The following is a 13,297-nucleotide window of genomic DNA, read 5'->3' on the forward strand; positions in this document are numbered from 1 at the left end:
GGTTTGGGAACTATTTTGGAAGTAGAATCAACAAAACTTGATATATAAGGAAAGGGAATTTTTCAAATGAACTCATTACTTTTAGTAAAATAGATTAACGATGGTATTAATCAGAAGAAACTATATTTGTAGGTCTTTGCAGATATGTATTAAAAAAGATCTTTTGAGTCCGCTAAGAAAATGCAAAATCATTAGAAAAAGAAAGATAAATGTAAATTCATAATAGTTTAAAATTTATACCTAAAATAACTTTTATATTTTAATAGTGAATATTTTTATAATAAGACAAAATCTACAAATGAGTAGAAAATCTGAGAAGATTAACATTTAAGGAAAATAAGGCCAGTGTGGACTTTGGAGAGAAATATAAAACTTTAAATGAGAAAAATAAACATTCTAGTAAAATAGTGAGAAATGACCATCCTAGGCAATTAAGAAAAGAAGAAATATAAATGATAAATGTAATCTGCCTCATTGGAAATCAGAACAATACAATTTTTACCAATCTAACTCTCAAAATATAATATAAAAATGTTTGAGGAAACAGTATGAGGGAAACAGTCATTACAATTCACTACAGGCAGAAGTGTAACTATGATGTAATCCTTTGTAGAAAAATATGTCAATCTTGACACAATAATTTCTGCTCTAGGATTTAAGCAATAAATAACTATGTGTGCAAAAATTACCTATACAATGGTGATATTGTCTGTAATAATAAAACCTTGGAAACAGCTGAAAGACTGGTCCAATAAATTATTTAAAAAGCATGTCATAAATGTATTTTTGTAGAGTGTTGACATATAAAGATATCCACAATATGCTGTCATATGAACATAAACGTTTATAAAACATTGTACACACCATATGGATGTCTTTCGATGACACATGAAATAATGTACAGATAAAGTGAAGGCGGATGTGATGGACTGAGAGATGATAAAGAGGTGAATAGATGAACAGACATAAGAATAGGCAGATAGGTAGACAGAAAGACACAGGCAAATAGGCAACATGAATGAAACAGAAACAAGCCTAAACATTTCAAAGAAAACGAATTTATTACAGGTAATTGTTTACAAAGTGGTATAAGGATAGAAACGATGAAGGAGAGGGATGGGATGGACAAGTGGCAGGGCCTGGTATGTCAACCAGGAGAAAATGCTGAGGCCAGTGGTGAGAAACTGCAAATGCTCCTGTGATGAGACTTACAAAGCTACATCTTTGGCTATGATGTTGGAGATGTTATTATGATTGCTTTTGGATCCCCTGAAGAGGTGCAGCTTCAGCCAAAGCTAGAACCATCCAAAGGCCACATGTCTCCTTCCTTCTCTCCCCACCCCATCCTCCAGCCCCTCAAGTTATAGCATAAGCAGATTTCTGGTATTGGTGGCAAAGATTACATATCAGAAGCAGAAGATGGTATCTCCTCTCTTCCTTTTGCCGTTTGATAGCCTGCCAGTGGTTCTTGTCAGGAGTTAGTAGGAAGCTACTAAAGTTTGGATATGTTCTCATGCAAAATTTCATCTTGAATTGTTGATATGGTTTGGCTGTGTCCTTACTCAAATCTCAACTTAAACTGTATCTCCCAGAATCCCCACGAATTGTGGGAGGGACCCAGATGGAGATAACTGAATCATTGGGGCCAGTCTTCCCATGCTAATTTCATGATAGTATATAAGTCTCACAAGATCTGATAGGTTTATCATGGGTTTCTGCTTTTGCTTCTTCCTCATTTTCTCTTGCCATTGTCATGTAAGAAGTGCCTTTGCCTTCAGCCATGATTCTGAGGCCTCCCCAGCCATGTGGAACTGTAAGTCCAGTTAAACCCGTTTTACTTCCCAGTCTCAGGTATGTCTTTATTGGCAGCATGAAAACAGACTAATATAGTAAATTGGTACAGCAGAGTGGGGTGTTGCTGAAAAGATACCCAAAAGTGTGTAAGCGATTGTGGAACTGGGTAACAGGCAGAGGCTGAAACAGTTTGGAGGGCTCAGAATAAGACAGGTAAATGTGGGAAAGTTTGGAACTTCTTAGAGACTTGTTAATGGCTCTGAACAAAATTCTGGTTGTGATATGGACAATGAAATCTGGGCTGAGATGGTTTCAAATGGAAATGAGGAACTTGTTGGGAACTGGAGTAAAGGTGACTCTTGCAATGTTTTAGCAAACAAGCTAGTGGCATTTTCTCCCTGCCCTCGAGATTTGTGGAACTTTGAACTTGAGAGAGATAATTTAGGTATCTGGCAGAAAAATTTCTAATCAGCAAAGCATTCAATAGGTTATTTGGGTACTATTAAAGGCATTCAGTTTTATAAGGGAAGTATAACATAAAAGTTTAGAAAATTTGCAGCCTGACTATGTGATAGAAAAAATATAAACATTTTCAGGGGAAAAATTCAAGCTAGGTACAGAAATCTGCACAAGTAGCAAGGAGTCTAATGTTAATCTCCAAGACCTTGGAGAAAATGTCTTCAGGCCATGTCAGAGACCTTCAGAGCAGCTGCTGTCATCATAGGCCCAGAGACTCAGGAGGAAAAAGTGGTTTCATGGGCTGGACCCAGGCTCCCCATGCTGTGTGCAGCCTAGGAACTTGGTGCCTTGTGTCCCAGCCACCCCAGCCTTGGCTGACAGGAGCTCAAGCTGTGGCTTCAAAGGGTGGAAGCCCCAAGCCTTGGCAGCTTCCACATGATGTTAAGCTTGTGGGTGCACAGAAGTCAATAATTGAGGTTTTGAAATCTCTGCCTAGATTTCAGAAGATGTACGGAAATGCCTGAATACTCAGGCAAAAGTTTGCTGCAGGGGCAGAGCCCTCATGGAGAACCTTTGCTGGGGCAGTGTGGAAGGGAAATGTGAGGCTGGGGCCCCACACAGAGTCCCTACTGGGGCACTGCCTAGTGGGGCTGTGAGAATAGGGCCATTGTCCTCCAGGCCCCAGAATGGTAGATCCACTGACGGCTTGCACTGTGCACCTGGGAAAACCACAGACACTAGACACCAGACCTTGAAAGCAGCTGGGACAGAGGCTATACCCTGCAAAGCCACAAGGGCAGAGCTGCCCAAGACCATGGGAACTCCCCTCTTACATAAGCGTGACCTGGATGTGAGACCTGGAGTCAAAGGAGATGATTTTCGAACTTTAAAATTTGACTGCCCTGCTGGATTTCATACTTGCATGGGCCCTATAACCCCTTTGTTTTGGTCAATTTCTCCCATTTGAAATGGCTGTATTTACCCAATACCTGTACTCCCGTTATATCTAGGAAGTAACTTGCTTGCTTTTGATTTTACAGGCTCTTAGGTAGAAGGGACTTTCCTTGTTTCAGGTGAGACTTTGGACTGTGGACTTTTGGATTAATGCTGAAATGACTTAAGAGTTTGGGGGACTGTTGGGAAGACATGACTGGCTTTGAAATGTAAGGACATGAGATTTGGAGGGGCCAGTGGTGGAATGATATGGTTTAGCTATGTCTCCACCCGAATCTCCACTTGAATTGTATCTTCCAGAATTTCCATGTGTTGTGGGAGAGACCTAGGGGGAGGTAATTGAATCATAGGGGCTGCTCTTTCCCATGCTATTCTCATGATAGTGAATAAGTCTCATAAGATCTGATAGGTTTATCAGAGTTTCCGCTTTTGCATCTTCCTCATCTTTTCTTGCTGCCATCATAAAAGAAGTGCCTTTCATCTCTTGCCATGATTCTGAGGCCTTCCCAGCCATGTGGAACTGTAAGCCTAATTAAACCACTTATTCTTCCCAGTCTTGGATGTGTCATTACAGTATGAAAATGGACAAATACAATTGTAATTCCTATAATCCCCATAATCCTCATGTGTCCAGGGAGAGACTAGGTGGAAGTAACTGAAACATTGAGACAGTTTCCTCTGTGCTGTTCTTGTGATAATGAGTTTTCATGAGATCTACTGGTTTTACGTTTGATAGTTCCTCCTGCATTCGTCCTCCTTCCTGTTGCATTGTGAAGAAGGTGTCTTGCTTCCGCTTCACCTTCCACCATGATTATCACTTTCCTGAGGCCTCCCTGGATATGCTGAACTGTGTGAATCAATTAAATCTCTTTCCTTTATAAATGTTCCAGTCTCGGGCAGTTCTTCTTATCAGTGTGAAAATGCACTAATACACAAGCCATCAGCTGTCTGTCAATGTAATACACTGTGCAGATTCCCAGTTCTAGAAATAGAGAGCATAGACAGGTAAGTGTGGAACACAGGACAATAAGTAAATAACCAGGAGTGTTTATTAGGCAGATGGACAGCAGGAGACTATAAGGTGGAGGAGAGATGGAAGGAGACAAGAAGAAAGGCAGAGAAAAGTCAGGCAGAAAGAAAAGTAGAAAAGAACAAGGAAGGGATGGAAGAAAGAAAAGCTAAGCTCTAGGATCAATATCACACTATGTAGGACAATATCACATCAAGAACTTCATTGTGATTATTTTGAATCCTCCTAATGCGACATGGTAATTGCCGCATAAACTGCATACCTCAACCATACCTCTGCTTTCCATTGAAACTGCTCTCTGTAACTCTAATGTGACAGGTAAGCAGTTCAAACCAATGCCATTTTGGCCCCTGTGCCATTTTAAGAAAAACTAAGACTTGTAATAAGTAACTAAGGTCTGTAATTTCCACCCTACCCAGACAATGTGTAAACTAATGCTTGACTTCTGTAAACCACTTAAGTAACAATCGGAATGTCCAAAGTCCCCTGGCCCTTGGAATGTCCAAAGCCCCTCGCCCTCACCCCTGCCCAGGAGGTGGTTTATAGGCATAAAAGGTCTTGACACCCTCCTTTCAGGGCCACAGGTTAGAGAGATGTGAGTCCTCCGTGGCCACTGGCAATAAAGACCCTGTAATTTGGCCTAGTCTTTGTCTCAGTGGTGATTTCGCGATCGCTCAGTTACAACACTAAAAGAACTTTTTTTTCATATTTTTTTCAATGACGACATACTTTTGTTTTATTAGCACACACAAAAAAAGAAAATACATTGAGTTGTTAATAGATTACCAAATTTTCTGTGAAATGACATAGTGTTCAGTCCTGGCTTTGCCCTCAAGTCTATAATCCTAAGTAATACTCTCATACCATTAGCCAGTTAATTTTTTTTACTATATCCTGTGTGGATATAAAACCATGTAATTTTAGTGACTGTAATGCCATTCGTTTACAATCTGTTTCTTTAAAGAGACTCTATTTTGTCAAAATTCATAGAGAGAATGAAGTATATGTTTTTTTTCAAAGGATGTTTCTTGGTAGAAAAAGTTTGTAGCAGAGCGTTAACGCTATATTTTTATTATAGTAAAAAATAGAATCAAGTGTATAAACACGTAATTCTTACATCCATGTGCAATATTGACTTTGGATAAGACAATGACTTTGAAGAAGGCATATGTATATATTCCCATAATAGCTATATTAATTTTTTAGTTACTATTTACTCATTTTTAAGCCAAATTAAATATACATATTGGGTTCAAATTTATTATTTGATTATTAAGAGAGTGTCCCTTTCTGTAAGAGAGCTTTTGAAGATTATACTCTTGTTTACAGCTTAAAATGAAGCAAAAATATGTAGGCATATAAAATATTTGAATCATTCTTTATTCTATTACTTAAGATCATGTTATTTGTATGTAGGTAGACTGCACCAAAGAAGCAAGAAGATTGAAAAACAATGTGTTCTGATACTTGATATTAACACTCCAACATTTCTCCTTAATGCTACCATATAAAATAAATAAAAATTGATATTATTACAAATGGGGAAAATGTATCATTAACTGTTACAGTGTATACTTGTGCTCCACATCTTTTTCATTTTTGTTTGCATAAAATAAAATATAATTCTTGCATTTGAAAGACATGGAGTGCTTAAAAGTTTAAAAATTTAAACACTCTATTTGTGATTAACGTATAGAGTTCTTTGGAAGGAGGTTTTATTTAGTGAAATAATGTAGAAGTCATAACGAGTTCTCCAAACAGTGCTGCAATAAATTCATGAGATTAACTTAAAAACAGAAAAAGAGGTCTCCAGGGGTTTTTAATGTTTCAAATTTTGTTCAGTATAAATAAAGGAGATATGTCCTAATTTTGTTTTAAATCTAATATTTATAGACATTATTTGTTTTCATATATCTACTTATTATATATTCAATCATATTTTGTTTTATATTACACTTTCCAATAGCACTCTGGATTGCACAATTTGCAATTACAGGTAAAGCTTATAAAATTATCTTCTTTTTCTTCTTTTTTTTTTCTTTTTTCTTTATTGCATTTTAGGTTTTGGGGTACATGTGAAGAACATGCAAGATTGTTGAATAGGTACACACGTGGCAGTGTGATTTGCTGCCTTCCTCCCCCTCACTTATATCTGGCATTTCTCCCCATCCCATCCCCCCCAACTCCCCACCCCCCACTGCCCCTCCCCTATTTTCCTCCAACAGACCCCAGTATGTAGTGCTCCCCTCCCTGTGTCCATGTGTTCCCATTGTTCAACACCTGCCTATGAATGAGAACATGTGGTGTTTGATTTTCTGCTCCTGTGTCAGTTTGCTGAGAATGATGGCTTCCAGGTTCATCCATGTCCCTACAAAGGACACGAACTCATCATTTTTGATGGCTGCCTAATATTCCATGGTGTATATGTGCCACATTTTCCCTGTCCAGATTTTTTGAGATAGATTCCCACTTTGTTTCCCAGGCTGGAGTACAATGGCGCAATCTCGGCTCACTGCAACCTATGCCTCCTGGGTTCAAGAAATTCTCCTGCCTTAGCCTCCCAAGTAGCTGGGATTACAGGTATATTCCAATGCACCCAGCTAATTTTGTTTTTTGTATTTTTAGTACAGATGGGATTTCACCATGTTGGCCAAGCTGTTCTTAAACCCCTGACCTTAGGTGATCCATCCACCTTGGCCTGCAAAAGTGCTGGGATTACAGAAGTGAGCCACCAATTCTGGCCAAAGTTTATAAAATTCTAAGTATCACGAAGGCTGATGCCGAGAACTCATCTTTTGGCAGCTCAAACAATTCAGGAATAAGAGAGAAAGACAGAAGGTGCTATAGAAGAGAAGCACATTGTGTTAGGAAACAGTCTAATCAATGGACAAATTTATTTAACATAGTAATTGGAAAGAATTCCATAAGGAGAAATAGAGAAAAGTTGAAATTAATTGAAAAGGCATATTTTTCAATTGCATTTAACTATTTTAAAAATAAGTGAATTATTCTGAAGTTACTTATACAAAAAACTGAAAACACTTGTTCTTATAGAGTTATGCTTTAAAATAGTGCAGTTTATTCAAAGTATTTACATAGCTGAGCCTACCTCTGTTAGTCTTTATAAATTTCACCAGTGTTATATTCACCAAAAAGAAACAGCCTCTTTTCCCACAGAGCCCCAATAAGAGCACCATTTTGCAGCTGTAGTAGCACATCAGGACTTTTATTTATTTCATAAGTACTATATAGGTAATATTTCCTCAGCATTTTCCATGAAGTAAATATTACGCGGTAAATAAATATTGCTGTAAATAAAATCAATCTTATCCCCATTTTGCAAGCAAAGAAATTGAAGCTTTGAGAAGGAAATCATTCAAGTTGAATTCCTTTGGAGAGTATTTGGGGCAGGACTTAAATCCATCTACTCCCTCTTTAGTATGAAAATGTCCACATTTTCATGGTGCTCATAATGCAACATATATTCATATTAGACATTAAAGATACATTTTATGCTTTGGAATTCCTAAAGTTTACAAAATTTAGCAGACTAATAGTTTTGAAATTATATTAACAATATATATAAACTGGAGCATACATAATTACCTACTTTTCTTATTGTCTGACAGGTAAAAGCAGCTATTGGTTTTTTCTTTTAATTGTTCTTATTACAACTATATAAAAATGTATTTGTTTATGTGTAGAGGTCATTATACAATGAAATTTGAGCTGGGGAAGGAATAAGGATGATATTATCATTGATGTTCAGTTTTTTTAGTTATAAATAAAATAAAAATCAATAAAAGTAAAAAGTAGGTAAATTTAATATCTAATCTGAAATTTTTTTTTTAAAGATATTTGTTATTTAGCTTGGGGAAAGAAAGAATGAGAGAGAGAATACTAGCTCATTTCACTTTTGTTCTAGCTAAAAAAGAGCTTTGTCAGTGTTGCTGGAAGAGAATCTATGCTGTTTTTACATTGTCTGGTCATATTCTACCCCACTCAAGGCAAATCTCCTTTGAGCTGTGTTTTTGCTTTGTTACTGTTGTGTGTTTGATGTTGCTACAGCCCACCGCTTGATGGTCACAGACAATAACCCTGAACCTTGAGCTGGAGCCAGAAGACTTTCTTATTGCTCACATGGACCTCTGAACAAGAAGCGTCATTTTTCTCTATGTGAGTTCTTAGAACCCCACTCCCAACGATTGCAACCTGCTGACTACTGAGTGAATTTACACCGAATGCTGACATACTGGGAAATATAACTAGATCTCAGAGGCAATATCCACAGACCTATAAAGAAAACACATGAGGTTGAAATTCAAAGTGCTTGCACTTACCCACAGTGCTGGGCATTTACAAGACCCGTAGATCATAATGCTTAACGATGCAAGCTTGAGAGCTTAGTGTCAGTGTGGACAGACAAAAGAGTCCATGTCGATACCTGCAGTGTGGAAATAAAGATTAAAATATCCAGTTTATTCCCATGCCTCTTTCGAATCATCAAACTGGTTCTTTGGAGGTAGAAAATATCATATTTACTTATTCCCCAATGATATTTAAACCAAAGCTTTTCCTTTCTCTCTATTTAAATGGCACATAGAAGAAAAATTGAAAATGATGATCTTTTTTTTTTCATAGAAGAGGGAGATACAGAAGTATTGATTTTCTCATGAATGCAAAAATATCTAAAAAGCTAAAGATATATATGCCAATCATGATACGTATATGGCATGATACACAACTTCTGTTTGTGTATAAGTAAGTTATTCCTTCTCTCAAGGAAAAATATGATTGAATTGTTTAATTTTACATTGGCTGACTCTAGTACTAATAAGGTGGGGACACCTTATCTACTGAGAACTGTTATAATGCTATAGAAGCACAGGAATGTCCCTTTAAGGAATCTGCAGCTCAGCATAGACATCTTTAGAAACTGGATATTATTAAAGATCTGACAAAATTAGAATTTATACATTTTGGTAGGCTACCACTCATTTTTTTTTTTTTTTTTTTTTTTTTTAACTTTTGAAAGGAAAAAAAAAAATTAAAAAAAAAAAAAAAGAAAAAGAATACAGGAAAGGAAGAAAGAGGAAGAGGAAGAGGGAGAGAGAACAGGGGTGTTGCTTTATTGCCCGGGCTAGAATGCAGTCTAAAACTGGGTATGCCTGTAATTGTGTTTAATAATAGAGACATAAAAAAAAATGAGGGAATAAAATAATTAACAAGCAGCCAACCAATATTTCATTTAAACCTGTAAATACGTGTGATGTAGTACTGATAAGAGTGTATATTTTGTGTATTTAAAGTGGAGAGTTCTATGAATGTTAATTAAGTCTACTTGTTCCAGATCTGAGTTCAAGTCCTGGATATCGATGTTAACATTCTGTCTCATTGATCTATCTAATATTGATGTTGAAGTCTCCCGCTATTATTGTGTGGGGGTCCAAGTCTCTTTGTAAGTCTTATATATCTGGGTATTTCTGTATTGGGTGCATATATGTTTAGGATCTTTAGCTCTTCTTGTTACATTGATCCTTTTATCTTTATGTAATATCCTTCTTTGCTTCTTTTGATCTTTATTGCTTTGAAATCTATTTTATCAGCAAAAATTGCAACTCCTGCTTTCTATTTATTTATTTTAGCTCTCCATTTGGTTGGTAAATTTTTCACCATCCCTTTGTTTTGATTCTTTATGTATCCTTGCATGTGAGATGGATCTGGATGTAGCATACCAATGGGTCTTGGCTTTTTTTGCCTGTCTGTGTCTTTGGATTGGGGGATTTAGTCGATTTAAATTTAAAATTAATAACAATATATGTGTGTTTGATACTGTCATTTAATGTTAGCTGGCTGTTTTGCCCGTTAGTTGATGCAATTTCTTAAATATGTTGATGTTCTTTATTTTTTGGTATTTTTTAGAAAGGCTGATACTAGTTGTTCCTTTCTATTTGTAGTGGTTCTTTCAAAAGCTCTTGTAAAGCAGGCCTGGTGGTGATGAAATCTCTGAGTGCTTGCTTGTTCACAAAAGATTTTATTTTTCCTTCGCTTATGAAGCTTAGTTTGGCTGGATGTAAAATTCTGGGTTGAAAGTTTTTTTCTTTAAGGATGTTGAATATTGGCCCCCACTCTCTTCTGGCTTGTAGGGTTTCTACTGAGAAATCTGCTGTGAGTCTGATGGGCTTCCCTTTATGGGTAACCTGACCTTTCTCTCTGGCTGCCCTCAGTATTTTCTCTTTCATTTCAACCCTGGTGAATCTGGCAATTATGTGCCTTGAGGTTGGCCTTCTTGAGGAATATTTTTGTGGTGTTCTCTGTATTTCCTGGAGTTGAATATTGTCCTGCCTTGTTAGGTTGGGAAAGTTTTCCTGAATAATATCCTGAAGCGTATTTTCCAGCTTGGATTGATTCTCTTCGTCACATTCAGGTACACCTATCAAACGTAGATTAGGTCTTTTCACATAGTCCCATATTTCTTGGAGACTTTGCTCGTTCTTTTTTATCCTTTTTTCTCTAATCTTGTCTTTTTGTTTTATTTCATGAAGTTGATCTTCGACCTCTGATATCTTTTCTTCTACTTGATCAATTCGGCTGCTAAAACTTGTGCATAGTTCGCAAAATTCTCGTGTTGTATTTTTCAGCTCCATTAATTCACTTATATTCCTCTCTAAATTGTGTATTCTTGTTAACATTTCGTCAAACATTTTTTCAAAGCTCTTAGTTTCTTTGCATTGGGTTAGAACAAGTTCTTTTAATTCCCAGAAGTTTCTTATCATCCACTTTTTAAAGCCAGCTTCTGCTAATGGAACACAGTCTTTCTCCATCAGGCCTTGTTCTGTTTCTGATGAGAGAGAGATCCAAGATGGCTGATCACTAGCAGCTCGGGATTGCAGCTCCCACTGAAAGAGCAGAGAACGAGAGGACGCCACACTTTCAGATCAATTTTTGTTGCTCACACACCAGGAGATTCCCAGCGGAGGAGCCCCACCTGTCGCCAGCGTGACTCTTGAGGCCGGTGAGGTGGTTTTGCCGCTGCCTTGGTGTGGTGGTTCTTGGTGCAGAGTCAGAAAAGCACCAACAATCTTAAAGCCGCTGTTTTGGCCGGAGCAGTGGGTTGCTCAGATTCTAGCGCCGGGAATCAACAAGTTGGACGTCCATTCAGAAACCCGACTATAAAGATGGTAATTATAAAGACCACAGATGGATAAATCTATAAAGAAGGGAAGAAAACAGCCTAAAAAGGCTGAGAATACCCAAACTCAGAACGCCTCTCCCTCTACAGGGGATCACAGTTCCTCATCAGAAACAGAACAAGGCTACCACTCATTTTTATGGCTAGCAATTAAGGCAAGATTTTTAGAATATTTATGTCTAGAGACCACTCTAGGATTATTTGATAATCCTTATATATTAACCACACTTTTTATATGTCTGCTTGTGATCTTTTGTCTCGAGGTTTTATACGGGTAAGCATATCTCAAATCTGCTTTTTTTCCACAACGTATATAGAGGATATTTACCACAAGGTGATATTCATTCATTTTATTTCTCTTAGGGAAGATATTACAGGGCATGGTGAGGTCCACTTAGAGCTTCATTACTGAATTTGGGGCTGCGAAAGTGGACAGGTCCTGCTGTGTGTTTTAATAGCAACTTTCACAGCCAGTCAACACATTTTTGGACAATTTGTCCCATGGAAGTTTCATAAATAATACTAATTCTGAAATTTGCTCATAGATCTTGATGTCTCTTGAGGTAGAAAACTGTCAAAATTGCTTTTATATGGCCACTATATATTTAAAAAGAAAAATAAAGAAACATTAAATAAAGGATGAGGAATTAGGGACTTACAGTACTGTAAAAAAGGAAGTAATACAGTTAACTGTTACTCTGTATAGCATAAACTAAAGGAGCACATCAATTTGGTCAAGTTAAATTAATATATTTTGATATATTCGGCATATTGGACCATGAGATCTAAGTATTCCTCTAAAAGTTGTAAGGCACCCAAAATTCATACCAACTTTGATGGTGATAGTTCATTCTTATTGGAGCAAAACCACTATGGGGTTACAAAGACAAATTACTAGGAATTCTTATATAAAACTCTTCTCTGTGTGGCCATGTGGCACAGACTTTTGACTTGTATGATATAGTTTCTTTCCTCAGCAATTACAAATGGGTGCCAATGAGGTTGATGGGAGATAAAGGTAATCTAATCCAACAAATTTATCTGGCAAGGACTGGGTTGGTTTAGGGATCTTTGAGCATAAAGTGTTGAAGTGCACATCAATGAAAGTGCATAAATACAACACTTTTGCCATATTTCCAATAAGATGGAGTACAATGGAGACTGACATTTATCACGTACTTTTTTTTTATTATGATCCTTTAAGTTCTGGGATACACGTGCAGAATGTGAAGGTTTGCTACATAGGCATACACATGCCACAGTGGTTTGCTGCACACATCAACCCGTCATCTAAATTAGATATTTCTCTAAAGTGCTATCCCTCCCCTAGCCCATGACTCTTCTACAGGCCCTAGTGTGTGATGTTCCCCTCCCTGTGTCCATGTGTTCTCATTGTTCAACTCCCGCTTATGAGTGAGAATATGCAGTATTTGGTTTTCTGTTTCTATGTTAGTTTGCTGAGAATGATGGTTTCCAGCTTCATCCATGTCCCTGCAAAGGACATGAACTCATCTTTTTTAGTGGCTGCATAGTATTCCATGGTGTATATGTGCCAAAATTTCTTTATCCAGCCTATCACTGATGGGCATTTGGGTTGGTTCCAAGTCGTTGCTCTTGTGAATAGTGCTGCAATAAATATACGTGTGCATGTGTCTTCATAGTAGAATGATTTATAATCCTTTGGGTATATACCCAGTAATGGGATTGCTGGGTCAAATGGTATTTCTGGTCCTAGATCCTTAAGGAATCACCACAGTGTCTTCTGCAATGGTTGAACTAATTTACACTCCCACAAACAGTGTAAAAGCGTTCCTATTTGTCCACATCCTCTCCAGCATCTGTTTTCTGTTGTTTCCTGACTTTTTAAC

The sequence above is a fragment of the Sapajus apella genome, unplaced genomic scaffold (assembly GCF_009761245.1).
Source record: "Sapajus apella isolate SASKATOON/1434 unplaced genomic scaffold, GSC_monkey_1.0 scaffold11, whole genome shotgun sequence".
Classification (NCBI taxonomy): Eukaryota; Metazoa; Chordata; class Mammalia; order Primates; family Cebidae; genus Sapajus; species Sapajus apella.